At 43.8% G+C, this 21,193-nt stretch overlaps 1 long non-coding RNA gene and 1 other non-coding gene across 2 annotated transcripts; both read left to right on the top strand.

The window, feature by feature from the left end:
- The first annotated feature begins 4,675 nt into the window (after positions 1 to 4,675).
- Positions 4,676 to 7,023, top strand: LOC129067390 (uncharacterized). The gene is made up of 3 exons (XR_008528760.1): positions 4,676 to 4,781; positions 5,295 to 5,318; positions 5,598 to 7,023. It is a non-coding gene; the product is annotated as an uncharacterized LOC129067390 (long non-coding RNA).
- An 11,552-nt stretch (positions 7,024 to 18,575) lies between these two features.
- LOC129067982 (U6 spliceosomal RNA) lies at positions 18,576 to 18,680 on the top strand. Its single transcript, XR_008528806.1, has one exon. It is a non-coding gene; the product is annotated as a U6 spliceosomal RNA (small nuclear RNA).
- The last annotated feature ends 2,513 nt before the right edge of the window (positions 18,681 to 21,193 follow it).

Raw genomic sequence — 21,193 nt, 5'->3', positions numbered from 1 at the left:
TGGAGCCAGTTTGGTTGTCAGGTAGAGAGGCCAGGGATGCTGTTTACAGCTTACTATGCACAGAATTGCCCACCCACCTCAACTACAAAGCATTATCTGGTCCAAAATGTCAACAGTGTTGAGGTTGAGAACACTGCTTTATACTGGCTATTTCTAAAACTCTAGACTCACACTTCATACACACACTCATCTTCCAATTCAATTCTTCATGCTTTATTTTAGCTCGTTTCATTACTAAGCAAACAAAAAAAAAAACCCCAGAGAGTTGTACAAATGCATCACTTTCTTGTTGAATCCATTCACTCAATTTAAGTTGAAATCTTCATTTTTACTTTTTACCTTATGCAACGTTTTCCAAAATTTCATGAGTTCTTGGTCATCCTATCCTATTACTAACTTTCAACAACTTGTCTTTTCAAGTCACAAAACTTTTTCAGTAACATGTCTCAAATTTCTGCAGTAATTCTACTTTCCACACTATTGATGAGATCAGAAGCCTCCGTTTATTCCTCTCACGTTGGACCATCGGTTTATTCTTCTGGTTTTCTGAGCTTTCTAGATTTGGAAATGCAGAAGGGAGTTGCGCGCCTATTGGGAGGAAGGTTTAAGCTCCGTCCGACTGGTCAGTAGGTTCCCGTTCCGTTCGGCACCGAGTCCCAGCCTCGCTCGCCCGCAGGCTCCCCGCACGCGTCCGCCCACCGCCGCAGCCCCGTCTCCGCCTCCGCCCTCTCCCCCGGCCTCCTCCGCGAACCCTCCGCCTGCGGCTGCGGGAGGAAGTTCGCGGCCTCTTTCCGGCTCTTGCTCGGGGTGCCGCCTTTCCCTGCCCTGTGCCTCCGGTCCCCAAACCTATACTCACGCCCGTCTTCCTCCAGCTCCCACCGACTCAACCTTCTTGCCACAGGTTCAGGGTCACTCAGAGGCCACCTCTTGTCTCCCTGAGGTAATTCCGGTCCTGTCATTATTCTCTTCGCTCCGCACTTTCCTCCCGACAGCTCTCACTCCTGTCTGAACGCTCCTGGGGTCCGGTCCTGACCGGGGGAGCTCCCGACGGCGGGGAGCTGCCCGTTTCCTTCTCCGGGTTCCCCGGGGCGCAGGGCCTGGCATGGGGTCCCACCCACCCACCGAGAGGTCACAGGCCGAGGCGGAGGTGCTTAAGGAAGCGGACGGGGCGGTGCTGTGGGGCGAGTGGAGGGGGAGTGGCGGTCTCTTGGAGGAGGGGGTGACGGCGCAGACCCTCGCCCCGCAGGGAGTCCTGCAGCCCCGCAGGGGAGTCGAGTGGGCCCCCCAGGGCTGAGGAGCCGAGGGGTCTCCTCTGCCCTCCGGCCCCAGAGGAGAGGGGGCCTGTGGGTGCTGGCAGGCAGGGTGCCCGCCTTGGGCTGTGTCGCTGTCAGTCTCTAACCAGTGTGACCTCCTGTTCCTGTCCCCACGGCACATTTCTTGAAGCAGAGTAAGTTCGAGTGTCACTTCTTCAACGGGACGGAGCAGGTGCGGTTCCTGGACAAGATACGTCTATAACCAGGAGGAGGACGTGCGCGCTTCGACAGTGATGTGACCGAGCTGGGGCGGCCGGACGCCCGAGCACTGGAACCAGAACAAGGACGCCCTGGAGCGGATGCGGGCCGAGGTGGACACGTTCTGCAGAGTCAACTACGAGGTGTTGTATAGATTCCTGGTGCATCGGCAAAGTGAGCGCGACCGGGGGGCAGGGTATGCGCGCGTGTGCGTGTGCACGTGTGTGCACGTGTGCGCGCGTGTGTGTGTGTGTGTGACTGTGAGAGACCCAGGTGTGAGGGGGCCTGTGAGGGCCCGGTCGGGGGACGCAGTGCGATGGTGGCCTGTGTAAGGGACCCCGACTGTGCTGTCCAGTTGTGGCGAAGGTCGCGGGCAGCAGAGGTGAAGGGGGCAAAGGTCGGGGAGATGTGAGGAGGGGAGTCACCACCTGTCTTGGCCAAACCCGTCTTAACCCTGAACCCCTGGAACAGGGTCATGTGTTTGTTGCGTAAGCATTTCCTTGAGAAGAAGGATCAGGCTAAGTTTTGAGGGGTCGGGGGCCTCTGAGGCACCTCTGATCTCCCTGAGGCTTCTTTCAGGTCTTTCTTGCTTTTTCTTCTTTCTTAGTGTACATTATTTTTACATAGTTGAAATGATTGTAAAACCAGATTTTTCAATTATAATTTTGTTACCTAACATATGGATGTTACTATTTTTATAATGCTAATAGTATTTAAGTAGTTACACATTATTTTTTATACTTGTGATAATTTACCTCACAGTCTAAATTTTTCTCAATATTACCAAATATTCAGTTGAAAATTTATATTTTTATTTTTAATTTGTACTTCTTTGATTTCTAAGGTTCTTGAACATTTTCACATATTATTGGTTAATTGTTGTTCCTGCTCTAAGAATTGCCTGTTGACTATCATCTCTGGAGGCCTGGTGTTTTTATCAGTAATTTTATGGATTCTCTATGTGGTAAAGTGAACACTTTGCTAATGTTTGACTCAGCAGTTTCTTCAGTCCTTGGTTTGTATTTTGTTTCTGTTTTATTACTTTCCATGTTAAGAATTTAAACATCTTTAATGTAATGAAATATACTGCAAAGTTGTTAGCGATTACTTACTATCAGTCTGAAAGCTACCATTTTGCAGTATTATAAAAATGTTCCCCCCCAGGTTTCTTTTCCTCCTCCTCCTCCTCCTCCTCCTCCTCTTCCTCTTCTTCCTTCTTCCCATCCCCCTCCCCACCCTCCCTCTCTCTCTCCCCCCTTATTCATCGTATTTATGGAGCTTGGTCTCAGGCAGGAAGCACACATATTAACGAGTCCCAGACCCTGCCCTGAGCTCAAGTGTCAGCTTAAAAACAAAGAACATTTTAAAATGATAGCAATTCCAATAATAGAAATTCTTCTTTTGAAAAGGAGAGGGATTATTCAACTGAATGTAATTGTAAGTATTTCTAGATGAATGACTTTCCTTGCTCCTTCCCCTCTCCTTCAGGATTCATGCTTTTCTGAAAAAGACACAGAATCACCTCTGTTTTTCCTGCTTCCCAGGTAGAACCATTTCTGTGATGTTCTCAGATGTGAATGTCGCATTCCCAGGGTTTCATACCCTGTATCCCTATCTTCCCCAGCGTTCCCCAATTTATCCACACTGCTTTGAATTATATTTTTTTCTCCAAGTGAACAAGATTAATAAATAGCTAACATATATTGATGGCTAAGTTCTAACCATTAGATCCATTGATCTTCATATATCCTTGAGAGGTCAGTTAGTATTGTATTATTATCCCTGTTTGTACGTGCGACAGCTGAGGCACAGAGGAATGCATTAGAAAAATTCTCCCAGGATCAACCAGTAAGAGGCAGAGCCTGGATTTGACCTCAGGCAGCCCTGCTCCAGAAATCATACTTTTCATTAATATGTTATATGCCTTGCAAATATCTGTAAACAATTCAATTCTATAATGAAAAACTGCTTCAAGATATGAAAAAAACCCACAAGGTTCCTCCACCTCAGATCTGGTGGGCCAGTGCCGTAGGAATAGATCCATGGCTCATGGCGCTAACGCCTGCTGGGCCGCAAGGCCAGCTCTGAGGGAGGCCTGCCCGAGGCTGAGGCTGAAGGGCAGCCAACCGAGGAGTCTTCCTCTGTGTCCCTGATGTTCCCCCAACCTTTTCTCTCCTAGCTGAGCCTACAAGTGACTGTGCATCCTGCAAAGACCCAGTGGCTGCAGCACCACAACCTCCTGGTCTGCTCTGTGAACGGTTTCTATCTGGGCCACATTGAAGTCCGGTGGTTGCGGAACGGCCAGGAAGAAGAGGCTGGGGTCATCTCCACAGGCCTGATCTGGTATGGAGACTGGACCTTCCAGATCCTGGTGATGCTGGAAACAGTTCCCCAGGGCAGAGAGGTCTACACCTGCCAAGTGCAGCACCCAAGCCGGATGAGCCCTCTCACCGTGGAATGGAATGAGAAGTGTTCTGACCTCACACAGGCCTCACCCACCATAGGGACTTTGCTTATCCCTGAGCATCAGGGTTCTCCCCTCCCCACACCATGTTTTTATTTGTTTGCGTTCCCTCCTTCAGCACTGGTCACTGGGGGTTGGCCCTGTGATAATTTCTATAAATACTTATAGTTCTTGGAGAGGCCATTGTTTGTGGCAATCAGAAGAGAGTTTGTCTCTATTATGAACTTTCCCACGATGTCACAGGTCATGTTCCTCCTTAGTCCTGGGCACCAGTCCCCTGCCTTGGGCTGGGCTGGTACTTCTGCACTGTTGCTCTAAATTGTCCAATGAGATCTGAGCAGAGGTACATCCTCCACAACGTAGGGACCTTCCTGACACGGGGAGAGCTCAGTCTGCTCTGCCGTCCCTTAGCCCTGTCACCCTCGACAAGGACTCCACCTTATTGAGTCCCAGGCTCCGCATCCATCAGATATTGAAGTAGTGGCCTTATGTCAGGGCCGTGATGTTTAAATGAGTTCAGTGCCTGGACCCTGTGTCTCCTCAGTGTGATTATAAGTCTCTTTTCCAGAAATAGCCAATTGTTCTGGTTCTTCTAGGGAAGCCTCTTCCCCACTCTCAAAGCTCCCAGTCCCAGAGTCTCAATCAAAGAAGTTGGATTTGGGATAAAAATGACTAAAACTAGTTTCTTCCCTCAGGGGCACAGTCTGAATATGCACAGAGCAAGATGCTGACTGGAGTTGGGGGCTTCGTTCTGAGTCTGCTCTTCCTTGGGGCGGGGCTGTTCATCTACTGCAGGAATCAGAAAGGTTAGGAACCCACTGGCAGCTGAAATTCCCACAGACTGTATGGGAGAAGAGATATGACTTTGCTCGAGTTAGTTCTCTGTATATCAGTGGCCCCGTACAAAGCCTTTCTTTCCTTGGTCTATCTCAAACTTCCTGGAAACCCAGAAATAAGTAGTTCATGGTTACTTTGAAATGTCAGTAACCATGGAAGCCTCTTTGGTTGGCTGCCTTTAGGCCTCCATGGTTGAAACATAAGGAATTATGGCCTGTAGAGGTAAAATGAGGGTTAATATGAACAGGGATTTGAGCCATGATCCTGGAATAAATGAAGGAACAGACAGTACGATTAATAAAGTTACACCGGATTTGTGTGACAGAAGCTTTGCAGGTCACAGCTCTCTGTTTCTGCTCTCCTCTCTACTCTCGTGGGCTGTGGTGTTAAGAGAAATGTGAGGTGGTCTGTTCCCAACATTGCGTTTGGGAACAGATTTATCTGCATATCTTTTAAGTCTGTATTTTCCTTCTTTTTTCCAGGACACTCTGGACTTCAGCCAACAGGTAATACTCCTTAATTGTATTTTAGAGACATATTCGGTCTCCCTAGAACAGAATGTAGAGGTGATAGAAATAATGGGGAGGACTTTGGATCTGACCTCAGCTTTACACCAAGGCTTCTCACCACTTAATAAGAGACCTGCTCTAAAGTAGCTTTGGCTCAGGGTGACCTGAGAACTTTTCTTCTTCTTATGTTTAGAGCCGTAGCAGGAGGCCTTAGAGGGAGGGGAAAAAAGCCGCTTGTTGGCTAGGTCTGGAAACAGCACTCCCCTCTGTCTGCAGGACTCCTGAGCTGAAGTGCCAATGGTGACACTGGTGATACTGCAGGAAGAAAGAACCTTCTGTCCCGGCTTCTTTGCAGCATGGAAAGTTTTCTTACTTGGCTCTTACTCCACAGAGAGAGCGCTTCCTCGGGATCTGCTTACGTCCAGGTTCAGTGACCCTGCAGAACACACATTTCCTGCCTGGTTCAGTGACCCTGCAAGAACACACATTTCCTGCCGGCTTCCTTAGCCCCCACCCTTGACCTGGAGGTCCCAGTATCCCCTGCTGTGCCTTTCTACCTTCCTTCCTTCCCCGGTCCCTTTGTATACAACCCTTATTGTCTCCTGTGCACCTGAATTCACCTTCTGCCCACAATTTTCCTTTGTTAAATATGGATTAAAAATCATCTGTTTCATACAGCTTCAAGTACAAGAAGTAGGAAGACAAGAGAATGAGAGGATTTCATCACCATACAATAATTTTCATTTTTGGTCTGAATTTTGGTCACATGGGAATCTGAAAGATTTCTTTATTTCCTTCCATGCTTTTTTATGAGTTTTCTGCATTCTGTGATGAGTCATGTTTCCCTGAGTCAGGAGAAAGCCTGCAGTACATGGTGGTCTCCTACATCTTGTTTCTCAAAGACATGCAAGTCCCTTCATGACATAGGATACACAAAGGGGACAATAAGTATAAGAAATGCAGGGTGTGATGCCTTCACAGTTTTTATAATCATGTTCTCTTTTTCTCTGATTTTTCAGAAGATAATATATAAACCTGGGTACTTTTTGAAGTAACCTTTTATTAGATTAATGGTGGGCTTCAATACTTCAGTCATTTTCTGTCTCTCAGATAAAAATCAGTGCTGTGTAAACTCTTTGCCTTGAGATGCACCCTTGGCCATAAATAGGTCTCAGAGGCATCAGGACGAAGCACAGCTCTAGTGGAAAAGATGCACTTCTACAGCCCTCCATGTTGTGTGATAAACTCAGTGTCTGTCACTGGAAACTCCTGTATGGACCTTATTTTAGCATCAGTCAGAGACAATGCTGAGAAACAGGAGTGTATGAATCCACTGATGTACATCCAAACAATGAAATATCTGCACTGGGAGGAAAAAAAGAATACTCTGCTATGGAATAATCTCCAAAATGTGTTTGGAGCAAGGAACAAGAGCATTTTATGCAACATTTTGTTTAATAAGATAGAAGAGAATAGGAATATATAGCCAAACTCATTCATTTTATCTATCTACCTATCTGTCATCTATGTGTCATCATCATCTATATCTATCATCTATCTGCTTCCATTGTTAATAGAAGGATTTTTTAAATGATTGTCTATAGGGAAAAATGTGGGAATAAGTTGAAGGAAACTGGACTTTTCTGAATATATATAGTATCTAATGTAATAATATTTTTAACTTGCAGAACATTTAAATATTTTTGTAATAAAAATTTTAAATCAGAAGTTTTATAAGATGATACATTAAAACAAAAAACAAACCATAACAACAGAAACAAACTGACAAGAAGTATATGATGGGAAACAAGCTAAAGAGGTAAAACAATCAAGAATTTCCAGTCCAAGATGACAGTGTAGGGAAACCCTGAACCCATCTCCTCCTGTGTCACATTAAATTTACACCTAAAGAGAGAGCAATTCTCCCCTGAATAAGAAACAAGGACTGATGGAACAACTTGTGCATAAGAAACAAAAGAGAAACCACATAGAAACAGGTATGAGACACAGAGACATGGTACCGTGGGAACCCCATCCCCAGAGCATTAATTTGCACCAGGCCAGGATCACTGAAGGGCTTATCCAACCTTGGAGTAAAGTGAAAAAGCAGTGGTTTAAAGGGCACCTTGACTGTATGGGAAGAAAATCCATTTACAAACCCTAGAGCATCTGCCAACTGGCAGGGGAACTTCAGGAACTCTTTCTGGTGTCAGAGGCAGTGAAAGGAGCCAGTCATTTGTTGACACTTGCCCACTCCCTTCATCTCATGGGCAGGACATAATTGAGGTGCTTTAGCCAGCCGGCCTTTGTTGTCAGAGTGCCCACCAGGCCCCAGTCTCACACCAGCCCTATGATTTGTCCCTAAGACTCTCCACAGGCCACACCCAATCCAACTACAACTCAGTGCCCTTTACCCTTAGGTCTCCCTGTGGCCCACTCCAATGCCAGCTCCAGCTGGCCTGCTAAAGACACCTGGCACATGTAGTCTACAAAGAGGAAGTTCCTAAACAAGTCTACTCCTTCAAGATTGGAAGGAATTGCTGTTTTACCTAATTCGTAGAAACAAACACAGAGAGACAGCCAAGATGAGACAGAGAAATATATTCCAAATAAAGGAACAGAAAAAGAAATAAGAACTAAATGAAATAGAAATAAGCAACTTACCAGATAAAGAGTTAAACACTGGTTATAAGTATGCTCAATGAGCAAGGGAGAGGACTAGATGAACTCGAGTGAGAACTTCAACAAAGACATAGAAAAATATTTAAAAGAATGAATCATAACTGAAGAATACAATGATTGAAATGAGAAAAAAAAGTTCTAGAGGGAATCAACAACAGATTAGTTGATGCAAAAGAATGAGTCACCAAGCTGGAAGACAAGGTAGTGAAAAATCACTAAATCAAAACAGCAAAAAGCAAAAGAATTTAAAAATGGGAATATTTATAGGACCTCTGGGAGAACATCAAGTATACCAACATTTGAATAATAGGGGTCCCAGAAGGAGAAGAGAGAGAGAAAGGAACATAAAACCTACTTAAAGAAATAAGGGCTGAAAACTTCTCCAGCCTGGTGAAGAAAACAACATTCAAATTGTGAAAACACAGAGTTCCAAACAAGATGAGCCCAAAGAAGCCCATACCCAGACACATCACATTTAAAATGCCAAAAGTTAAAGAATCTTAATGGAAGCAAGAGAAAAAGCAGCAAGTTATGTGCAAGGGATCCTTTATAAGACTATCGGCTAATTTTTCAGTGGATACTATCAGACCAGAAGGGAATGGTACAAAATATTTAATGTAATGAATGGAAAAAACCTATAACCAAGAATACCCAGCATAATTAGCATTCAAAATTGAAGAGTTTCCCAAACAAGCAAAGCTGAAAGAGTTAATTACAACTAAATAAGCATTAAAAGAAATGTTAAAGGAACCTTTTTAATGGAAAAGAAAAGACAAAAACTAAAAATAAGAAAATATTAGAAAGAAAAAAAATTTACTGATACAGGTAAACATTTGTAAATGTAGTGGATCAACCAGATATAAAGCTAGTGTGAAGATTAAAACACAGATGTAGTAAAATCATGTGTAACTACAGTAATAAAGGGATACACACACAAAAAGAAGATGTAAAATATGATGTCAAAAACATAAATGTTGGGGGGGGGGTGTTTAAAATGTAGTAGTATTAGCCCTGGCTGGTGTGGTTCAGTGGAGTAAGTGCCAGATATGAGCTGAAAGGTTGCCGGTTGATTCCCAGTCAGGGCACATGCCTGCATTGCAGGCCAGGTCCCCAGTTGGGGGCGTGCTAGAGGCAACTGATCGATGTATCTCTTGCACATCGATGTTTCTCTTTCTTTTTCCCTCCCTTCCCCTTCCTCTAAAAATAAATAAAATATTTTTAAAATGTAGCAGTTTTAGAATGCATTTGAACTTAACCTACAATCAACTTAAAATATATTTCTATAAACATAGGTGGTTAAATATGAATCTTATGGTAACCCTAAAGCAAAAACTTGCAATAGATAATTTAAAAATAAAGAAAAAGAACCCAAACAAAACACTAAGAAATTCATCAATGTACAAAAAAATAAAAGGAGCAAGAGAAGAACAACAAAACAGAGAACTACAAAAGCAACCTGAAAACAATTAATAAAATGGCAATAAGTACACACCTATCAATAGTTACTTTAACTGTAATTAGACTGAATAATCCAATCCAAAGACAGGGTAATTGCCCTGGCCAGTGTGTCTCGATTGGGTGATGTCCTGTAAACCAATAGGTCATGGGTTCAATTTCCTGTCAAGGCATATGACTATGTGATGGGTTTGGTTCCGTTTGGAGTGCATATGAGAGGCAACCGATCAATGGTACTCTTTCACATCAATGCTTCTCTCTGTCTCTCTCTCCCCTCCCTTTCCTCTCTCTAAAATTAATAAGCAAGTCCTTTGGTGAGCATAAAATAAATATATTTTAAAAGACAAGGTGACTGAATGGATTTAAAAATAAGACCTGTGCATATGCTATCTTCAAAAGATTCACTTCAGTTCAAAAGACACACATAGACAAAAAGTGAGGGATGAAAAAGTATTTCATGCAATGGCAATTTAAAAAACTACAGTAGCAATAGTTAGACTAAACAGACTTTAAGACAAGACTATAACAAGGGACAAAGAAGGGCATTACATAATGATAAATGGAACAATCTAACAAAAAGAAATAATACTTGTAAACATCTAAGCACCAAGTATAAAAGCACATAAATATTTAAAGCAAATATTAATGGACATAAAGGTAGAGTTGACTGTAACATAATAATAGTAAGAGGCTTTAACACCCCTCTTACATCAATAAATAATCAGACAGAAAATCAACAAGGGAACATTGGTCTTAAATGATATTGCACTAGAATAGATGCACTTAACAGATATTTACAAAACATTGCACCCAGAATCAGCAGAATACACATACTTTTCAAGTACTCATGACCATTTTCCATGATAGACAACATGTTAGGACACAAAGCAAATCTCAGTAAATTTAAAGTGGTTGAAATAATATCAAGCATATTTGCCAATCATAACAGTGTGAAACTAGAAATCAATTACAAGAAAAAAACTGGAAAAACACAAACACATGGAAGCTAAAGAACAGGGTAGTAAATAATTACTTGGTTAATAAAGAAATCAAGGAGTAAGTAAAAATTATCTTGAGAAAATGAAAATAAAAACACAAAAATCCAAAATCTTTGGGGCACAGCAAAAGCAGCTTTAAGAGGGAAATTCATAGCAATATAGGCCTACCTCAAGAAACCAGAAAAACTTAAACCCAGTCAGATAGTGGCATAAACAAACACAGCTCATCACCTCACATAACCACATCAAAATTACAACCAAAATATAAAATAACTATCACTCAGAACCATCAGAAATCAAGTTGAATGGAAGTCTGACAACTATAGGATTAAAGAAACCACATCCATCCAGACTAGTAGGAGGGGTGGGATATAGAATAGGCTGGTCCCACAACATGTGTGGTGGATAAAAATTTAGGAGGGATATCTTGGAAGCAAGGAGTCTTAGCCCCACACCAAGCCTCCCAGCCCAGGTTTTCAGTGAAAGGAAGATAAGCCCCCTATAACTTCTGGCTGCAAAAACCAGCGGGGATTGAGTTGGTAGAAGAAACATCTGGAGTCCCAAGCAGTTCCTCTTAAAAAATCCACACTCAGATTTACTCAGACTCACTCCCTATGAGCTCCAGTGCTGGGGTAGCAGCTTGGAAGGCACCAGTTGCATACAGGGAGAAAGTGAAGGATCTGGCATCAAGGTGAGAGCTGGAGGACAGCTATCTCCCAGATAGAAAAGTGGTCAGAGGCCATTGTCTCTTTTCTGAACCCTCCCACCTAGAGCCACATAGCCAGCAGGAGGGTGCCATATCTGAGACTCCATCAACCTAACTACCACTGTCCGCCCTGCCCTGAAGATCCCTTGAGACTCTGTCTTAACCAATTTACAGGCCCACCAAACTGTTAACGGTGATTTTTCCATATGAATTGCTGGTCTTGCCTCATGCTGAACAACTTCCTAAATCCTCTCAAACAAGAAACAGCAGGTCTCAGTAAGGACACAGCCCCCTATATCTTGCTAAGTAGCCCCAGGCACAGCACTAGCAGTAGCCAGCCTAGATTCACAGCTTGGCTTTACCTGGAAATCTCCAAGCTCAGTATAAGTTGCAGTCATCTCAGGTTGCTTCATAGCTCAGGCAGAGTGGCCCCAGGCAGAACACAAGTGGGAGCTGACCTTGGCCTCCACAACCCAGGAAACCCCAGAACCTGAGCACCCAGTGGACAGCTACAGACCATGTCAGAGCAGCACCGCCCTACCCATGCACAGTTTATCCTCCACAGAGGACAGACATTGGTAGTCAGTGGTTACAGCCAATCCTTGCAGCTGACTGGCCTGGGTAAATCCCTCCCTTGACCTGCCAACAGTAATTAAGGCCCAACTACAAGAGGAGGATGTACACAGCTCACACAAAGGATGCACCTCGAATATCCAGCTTGGGTGATAGGGGAGGCTGTGCCACTGGACCCTACAGGACACCTACTATATTAGCTCATGCTACCAAGACATAGAGTCAAAGTAGCTCTACCTAATACATAGAAACAAACATAGGGAGGCTGCTAAACCAAGGAGACAAAGAAACATGGCCCAAATGAAAGGATAGATCAAAACTCCAGAAAAATAGCTAAACGAAATGGAGATAAGCAATCTATCAAATGCACAGTTCAAAACACCATTTATAAGGATGCTCAGGGAACTTAGTTAGGACCTCAATGGCACAAGAAAGATCCAGTCAGAAACAAAGGATACACTAATTGAAATAAAAGACAATTTACAGGGAAACAACAGTAGAGTAGATGAAGAAGAGAATCAAAATAATTATATGGAACATAAGGAAGCAAAAAATAACCAGTCAGAACAACAAGAAGAAAAGAGAATCCAAAAAATGAAGAATGTATACGGAGCCTATGGGGCAACTTCAAAAGGTCCAACATTCTCATCATAAGAGTGCCAGAAGGAGAAAAGGGAGAACAAGACATTGAAAATCTATTTGAAAACAAAAATGAAAGAAACTTTCCTTACTTTGGTGAAGAAAATAGACAGGCGAGTCCAGGAAGCACAGAGTCCCAAACAAGATGGATGCAAAGAGGCTCACTCTAAGACACACCATAATTAAAATGCTAAGGCTAAAGATAAAGAGAAAATCTTAAAAGCAACAAGAGAAAAGCAGTTAGTTACCCACAGGGGAGTTCCACAGACTGTCAGATGATTTCTCAAAAGAAACTTTGCAGGCTAGAAGGGATTGGCAAGAAACACTAAAAGTCATGGAAAGCAGGGATGTATAGCCTAGATTGCTCTACCCAGGAAAGATATTTAGAATTAAAGGGCAGTTAAGAACTTCCCAGATAAGAAAAAACTAAAGGAGTTTATCATCACCAAACCATTATATATGAAATAATAAAGGGACTTATTTAAGAAAAAGAAGAAGATCAAAACTGTGATTAATAAAATGGCAATAAATACATATCTATCAACAATTGGATCTAAAAAACAAGCTAAGTAAACAAGAAGACAGAATTGTGGATAAGGAGAGTGCTTTGATGGTTGCCAGATGGAGGAGGATGAGGAGGAAGGAGTGAAGAGATGAGGGGAATAAGAAATACAAATAGGTAGTTATAGAATAGCCATGGGGGTATAAAGTACAGTATAGGAAATGGAGTAGCCAAAGAACTTACATGTATGACCCATGGACATGAACAATGGTGTGGGGATTGCCTGAGGCAGTGGGGGGTACTGTGTGGGTGGGGGGATAGGGGGAAAAATTGGGACAACTGTAATTTCATAATCAATAAAATATAATTTTAAAAAAGAAACAAGAAAAATTCAAATAAACAACCTAACCTTACACCTCAAGTAACTAAAATAAGTAGAACAAACAAAACCCAAAGTGAGTAGGAGGAAGGAAATTATAAAGCTCACAGCAGAAATAAATGAAATAGAAAGTAAAAATACAATAGAAAAGATCAATAAAATTAGGAGCTGGTTGTTTGAAAAGATAAACAAAATAGATAAAACTTTAAACAGACTTTAAATAGAGAGAGTGAGCCCAATTAAATAAAATCAGAAATAAAAAAGAAGTGACAAGCAACACCACAGAAATGAAAAAAATTATAAGAAAATATTATGAACAATTATATTCCAACTAATTGGACAACCTAAGAGAAATGAATACATTTCTAAAAACATATAATCTTCCAAGAGTGAATCAAGAAGAAACAGAAAATCTGCACAGACTGAATACTAGAAACTAAATTGAATCAGAAAAACAAAGACTCCCAACAAACCAAAGTCCAGGACCAGATGGCTTCATAGGTAAGTAAATTCTACCAAAGCATTCAAAGAGGAATTGATCCCTATTTTCTCAAACTATTCCAAAAAATTGAAGAGAAGTGAAAGCTTCTAAACTCATTTCATGAGGCTAGCATTACCCTGATATCAAAACCAGACAAAGACACTTCCAGAAGAAAGAAGAAGGAGTAGAAGAGGGAGAAGGAGAAGGAAATCACAGGCCCAAACTCCAGATGAACATAGATGCAAAAATCCTTAACAAAATATCAGAAAACCAAATTTAGTAATACATTAAAAATATCATACATTATGATCAAGTGGGATTTATTCCTGGAATTCAAGGTTGGTTTGATATTTGCAAATTAATTAATATATGGCACACCACATAAACAAAATGAAAGATAAAAAATCTTACAATCATATCAATATATGTAGGAAAAGCATTTGACAAAATCGAACGTCCATTTAGGATAAAAAGCTCTCAAAAAAGGTGGGCATAGAGGGAATATGCTTTAGGTCAATGTTAAAGAAATAAAGCATTACATATATAGTTGAGATCCTTTGGTACTTCTCCCAGCTTCCTCATGTAGCCCCTCCCCCTCCAAAGGTAGCCACTCTTAATTTGGTATCATTCCCACGCATCAATTTAAATATTTTTACTTATGTATACATGCATTAGTATCATATAATATTGATATTTGTACATGTTTTCACATTTTAATAAATAGTATGAGACTTGCTGCAACTAGATTTTTTTCAACCAACATGTTTGTACACTTAATCCATCTTGATAACAAGTGACATTAATCTTAACTGCTGTCATGAATTCTAAGTATCCCAGACTTTATTTATTCTTCCTTTAGTTAGAAAATATTGAGATTAGTGACAATATTTTTTTCCCATACAATGCTGCAGCTCTTGTGCTTCCTCATGCACACAGAAGAGGTTATCTCTGGGGTGTTACACCCTTGTGTGGTGCTGGGTCACAGGGCATGCTCATTGTAAAGTGCTGCTGAAGCGTGCTCCTAAGTCATGGTACTGAGAATGAGCAGAGAGTCCCCATATCCTGCATCCTTGACAAGACAGACTGTTTCATTTTTGTCAGTCCAACAGATAAATTGTTCTCGTGGTTTTGCACACACTTTCTTGTTCATGGTGCTGGTTGTCATCATCCCTTATGTGTCCCATTCAGTTCCTCTTCTGAAAGTGTCTCTGTCTACTCTCCTACAGAGGGGTTGCCTTTTGAGACGGAGCATGCTAATATATTTAAATCTTACTGATATTTCAATGTTAGATACAAGTGCCTCTCTTCCATGAAGACTGTTCTTATCGCCCTGCCCAGCAGCTGTCGGAGCTGAGGCCTGACCAGGAGTGCTGTGGGAATCAGGTCAGTGATGGGCTCCTCCCCAGGACAGAGTCCCAGTGGGCATGGAAAGTGGAAAGACAGAGCAAGCAAAGGGGGCCCAAGAGGAGCTCTGGACTCCACGGAATTGCACGAACTTGGGGATAAGGCCAGAAATCTCCCCCTTACAGCCAAGGGGTGCTAGTTTTCTGCAGGGCACCCACCAGGCTCTGACAGGTCCAGGGTCAGGGGAGACAGTGAGGATTCTGGCCTTTAGATAGAGGCTATGGAGAAGACTACTCCTGGTGATGGGGCAGCAAAGCTGACAAGTTCCTGCCTGGGCTTCTGTGTAGGCCTGGGGCCTGCTGACCTGGGGAGAGATGCTTGCCTTGGCGTCTCTCGGCCTTCCTCGGCGCCCATTCCTTCCCCCACTGTCTCCCAGCTCCCCTTCTCAAATGAGAAGCGTGTTCCCAAAGATATATCTTATAAGAAAACTTTGGCCAAATCTATTAAAAATAAAACTCTTGAGCAAACACAGCTACTTTGATCATTTTAAAATGTTGTGATTTGAGTGGCAGAAGAAATTAAATTAAAAATGCACAGACTCTGGGTCAGAACCCCAGCCATTATTGTTGGTTTTTAATCTCCTATTAAATGATCTGTCTTCTGGTAATTTTTGTCAGCTTATTCAATGTAATAACCCAGGACATGTAGCCCACTGACCCCTTCATTCCCCTTACTCGGCTGAGGGGGAGGGTACCGTTGGCAGCCGGGTCGACTGACAAGCTTTAAGTTGGGATGGGCAGGTTGGCCAGGGTCAGAGAGTTGACAAGGGGTTGTACAGGACCTTGGAGACTTAATGTTGCCAGAGCTGTGTAGACAAAGGAGAGAGCCATGAGGTGCCCTAGGCCACCTATCTAACCCCTCACATTATAGATGAAGCACCTGGAACCCACAAAGCAAACATTTTCCCAAGTCACACTGAGTCAAGGCTGAAATCCAGGTGTTCTGACACCTGGGCCATCGTTCATTCTGTTGGACCATCTATGCAGGTTATCCAGGAAGGGGACTGGTGCAAGGAGTATGGTCCCCAACTCCTCACTTTCTCTCAGGGCTTATTGAGCTCAGTCTGGGAGACAGAATTAGGAGGAGCCCAGTCCCATCTTTGGGGAGATCTTGGCGTGATGGGAGAGGCAATTTTCCATGCTTGGAAACCTCCCAGTCTAATGATGGAGATACAACTCTACCCCCAGAAAACTCCCTGTCTGATGAGAACAAAGGCAAACACAGATAGTCAAGCCTACAAGTAAATCATTTTGGTGAGAACACATTATGACAAGAAAGAATGGCTTGGAATTTGTGTTGGCTTCATCAAGGAAGGCTTTCTGGAGGAGCTGAGATGAAAGGAGAAGGAGCTGGTTTTAACACAGTCTAGGCAGGGGATCTGAGGCAGAGCTGGAGCTGGGAAGAGAGATGACACAGGGTGAGTGGTCTCCGTGAGTTGTCTATACCCACACACAGGCACACTGGTAACCATACAAGCCTGTTGGCACACACACACCTACATGCACATTCTCAGCCATGCACACTCATAACCACATGCTATATGCCAGGTATAAGCCTTCTCATACCTCCATGTACACACACAGATATGGACACATGCATTCATGTACATATACATGCAACCATATATAGACCTACACAGTGGCCAGCCCAGCCTTGTATGTAGTTCAAATATACTTTCCTCTGCACGTAGGGAGGGGGCCTGTACTGCCCCTAGCTACACTCAGGGCCCCCCTATCAAATGTCCCTAAGCCTCATTGCCTGGGCTCCATCTGCATCCCCTGACCCTGCCATGGTCCATGTGTCTGCTGCCTCCTCCTACTCTGTGTGTGTGCAGGGAGCTGGGGGACACTCCCAGGAGAGCCCCCAAGAGCTCTTTCATGCCTAGAGGACTCACAGGCTGAGGAGTCTCCAGGGGTTGTCTAGGCCACCTGCCAACTTCAGAGCAAAACTCTCTGTTCCCTAGATAGCCGCTAACTGCCCCTCTGTTACTTACCCCAAGTGGTCTGTGTCATGTCAGGTTCTGGTGAAACAGACTCAGAGACAGAGATTTGTGTGCATTTTTCTTGGGAACTGCACCCATGGGAGTGTGAAGGAGGCAGGACTGGGTAGAGTGAGGAGCTGGGTAAAGGCCTCAGCCACTGCCTGGGGGCTGTGGAGTGGGGATGGCTCTGCAGGCAGTCCCACATGCAGTAATGGGGACTGCCTTTTATGCTGTGCATTTACCAATTACTGGGTGCAGGCTGCCCCCCAAAATGGGGTAACCTTGAGAGAGGAGGTTTCTTTCAGCCAAGAGTACTTACAAGGAACAGGGGCTCACCTTGGAGGGGTCAACAGCAAGCACTCCCTGCTGCTGGGCAGCATGTGGTGTCCACTACCGTCTATGCAGGATAAGGTGCCCAGATCCCTTCCCATCGCAGGTCTCACTTGATCCCTCCAGCTGTAGTTTAATGCTCCTCTCTTGGGTTTTTCTGGGCCCTACTTCCTTGTCTGTTCCTCCCACATCATCTAATCTTCCTGTCCTGCTGTTGGCAGCTCCATGTGTCAGGCTTCTGTTTCCTTCTCAGGAAGCAGAGGATGAGGCTCCCTCCAGCACTCCCTCTCCCTGGGTTCCTTGGCTGAGTCTATCACTGAACACAGGGCAGCTGAATAATCAGGTAGGAGTTGGGATAGTCCCCTCCTGCTTGCTAGTCCTCCATGACTTAGATCAGCGGGACAGAGGCTGAGGCAGTCCCTTCTGCTCTGGCTGATGAGGCAGTGGTATGGGCTTGAGACTTTGTGATCTGCAGGCTCTGTGGGTGGCAGTTGCTTTCCATGTCCTACTGACAGAATCCCCTTCTCCACTTCCCCCACTGGTGATAGCACTGCCATTTCCTCTCCTCATACATACAGCCCTGGCATGAGTGTGGATAGCCTGTGGGTCCATGCAAACCTTCACTTCTTTATTCCCAGGGAAGGTGTGAGCTAGAGAGCCACTGGCTTGGAGAGGAGGGGGCTGCCCCACCTAGACTCTAACTGTATTTCATCAAAGGTGCACATAGGTTTTCATATTGCAATGTCCCTAAAATTGGGATACGTGTAAAAATTGATGGTTTATCCTGATTTAATCAGCAGCATTTTTCCCCTTCATGGTATCTAAAATGATAGTTACTCTTACATGAATGGTATGTTAGGTTGGATGAGGTCAGTTCTTTGCATCTACCTGAGGAGTGATGTCCCCTCTCCACTGGAGGCTAGGGAATGCAGGGCACTTGAGCAGGACAACATTTCAGCACCTCCTGCAGCAAGTTTCTGAGACTCAACTTCAGAGAATCAAGGCCCCCCAAAGTCTCCAACAGGCAGATGAAACAGAACCAGAGACTCTGCTTCCAGTGCCCTGCAGACCTCATCTGCCGTAGCCACAACCTTCCCTCTGAAGCCTAAATATTAAAAATAGCTGTGCTCACTTTAACAGCACATATACTAATTGAAATGATACCAAGAAGATTAGCATGGGCCCTGCCAAAGGCTGACACACAAATTCATGAAGCTTTCCATATGTTTGTGAAGGCTATACAAAGTGAAATAAAGAAAAATATATGGGAACCAACAGTGAAGGGAAGGAAACCAGGACTCAGATCAACGATATGGAACAAAAGGAAGAAATAAACAATCAACCAGAACAGAATGAAGAAAAAAGAATTCAAAAAATTTAGGAAAGACTTAGGAGCCTCTGGAACAACTTTAAACATTCCAACATCTGAATTATAGGGGTGCCAGAAGGGGAAAAGAAAAGCAAGAAATGGAAAACTTATTTGAAAAAAATAATGAAGGAAAACTTCCCCAGTCTGTTGAAGAGAATGGATATAGAAGTTCAGGAAGCTCAGAGAGTCCCAAAGAAGTTGGACGCAAGGAGCAACATATCAAGACACATCATAATTAAATTACCCAAGATTAAAGATAAGGAGAGAATCTTAAAAGCAGCAAGTGAAAAGGAGACAGTAACCTACAAAGGAGTTCCCATAAGACTATAAGCTGATTTCCCCAAAGAAACCTTACAGGCAAGAGGGGGCTGGAAAAAAGTATTCCAAGTCATGAAAGGCAAGGACCTACATCCAAGATTACTCTATCCAGCAAAAAGCTATCATTTAGAATGGAAGGGCAGATAAAGTGCTTTCTAGATAAGATAAAGTTAAAGGAGTTCATCACCACCAAACCCTTACTATATGAAATGTTAAAGAAGAAAATATCTAAGAAAAGGTCAAAATGACAACAAACTCACAACTATCAACAACTGAACCTTAAAAAAAAAAAGGAAACAATTAGAACAGGAACAGAATCACAAAAATGGAGATCAGATGAGGGTTATCAGCGGGGTGGGGGAGGGAGAGATTGGAGGGAAAGGTACAGGGAATAAGAAGCGTAAGTGGTAGGTACAGAATAGATAGAGGGATGTTAAGAATAGTGCAGGAAATGGAGAAGTTGAAGAACTTATATGTATGACCCATGGACATGAACTAAGAGGGGGAATGCTGGGGGGCGCGTGCAGGGCAGGGGAGAATAAAGGAGAGAAAAAAATGGGACAACTGTAATAGCATAATCAATAAAATATACTTCAAAAAAGTAGCTGATATTATTCAGCCATGAAATATGAGAAAATCCTATTGTTTGCAACAACATGGACCGTGTGAAGTAAATGAAATAAGTCAGAGAAAGGCAAATACTGTAAGATCTCACTTAAATGTGGAATCATAAATAAATAAATAAATAAACAAATAAACAAATAAATAAATAAATGGAAAAAAGATCAGACTTGTGGTGACCAGAGGCAGAGGATGGGAGGAAGGGGAATAAGAGGAAAGTGGTCAAAAAGTACAAACTTCCAGGTATAAGGTAAAACATACTAGGGATGTAATGTGCAACATGATGAGTATGGCTAACCCTGCTGTAGGATAAAGAACAAAGTCGTTAGGAGAGTAAGTCCTTTGCTTTCTCATCACAAGGAATGAATTCTTTTTCTTTCCTTTATTTTCATTGTAACTAGATGAGAAGATGGATGTCAGCTGAACCCATTGTGGTAATCATTCCACAATACATGTAAATCAAACCATCATGCTGTATGCCTTAACTTACCAGTGATGCATGTCAATTACTTGTCAGTAGAACTGGGGGGAAGGAGCGGTGAGCAGGAAGGATGTCAGAGATGCTGGGGAGAGGCTGGGGCTGCAGTCCCAAGTGAGGCCTGGAAAGTGTTAACTGGGCCTGGCACTGTCTCCAGGTGAGAGGATCAGCCCTGGGTGGGAGAGGCATTGGGGCTGGTGCAGATATAAACCACCTGGGAATTAAGAAAGAAAGTGCTCACTGGAGCTGGGAGAGGCAAGTGTGGGGAGGGGCTGCCGAGCTCAGCATGGAGGAGCAGCACCCCTGGGCCTGTCTGACCACAGCGGCCAGGAGACCTCGGAGTAGGGCTCCGTAGGGTCAGACCCCTGGTCCAGCCTCACCCTGCACACAGGCACTCATGCTCTCTGGTCCCCACAGCCTTGGTGAACTTCCAAATACCCACCTGAGCAGGCTCCTGGTGGAGGAAGTGGCAGGGGGATGACTGTAAGATCTGAACCTCAGCAACCAGGGGAGGTTTTGTCCAGCAGCAGAGCCCAGAGGAAGCCATCCCAGACGCAGGTGCAGGGGCAGGCTGGGGCCGAGGAGGCTGGAGGACTGCTGGGCAGTGTGGCAAATGAACTGAGCAGAAGCCATAGCTGGGAGATGGCACTGAGAAAGCCAGAATGAGGAGGGGCGTGGGGCTGGGAGGGACTGCGGGGAGGGGACCAGAGTAGTGGGCAGAGGAAAGTGGGTCTGAGAGGGGCAGGGTCTCTCACCCCATCCCAGGCGCCCAGGCACTAGGGAGAAATGCACCCCTTCTGGGAAACATTTGCCTTTTCATTTAGGAGGAAGTAGAAAAATGACCAGGGAGGTGTCTTGCTGTTTTTTTAAGTAATTGTAGCAAAAAAAAGTCACCACTGGGAGCATAAAGCCCATTAGGACGGTGAAGTGACAGCATAGCTGCCTTCAGATCAAGC

Source organism: Pteronotus mesoamericanus, unplaced genomic scaffold, assembly GCF_021234165.1.
Source record: "Pteronotus mesoamericanus isolate MK-2021 breed Mesoamerican mustached bat unplaced genomic scaffold, CSHL_Meso_final contig_20, whole genome shotgun sequence".
In the NCBI taxonomy this organism is placed as follows: Eukaryota; Metazoa; Chordata; class Mammalia; order Chiroptera; family Mormoopidae; genus Pteronotus; species Pteronotus mesoamericanus.
The sequence above is the reverse complement of the archived record's forward strand: the minus strand, read 5'-3'. Positions and strand labels throughout refer to the sequence as shown.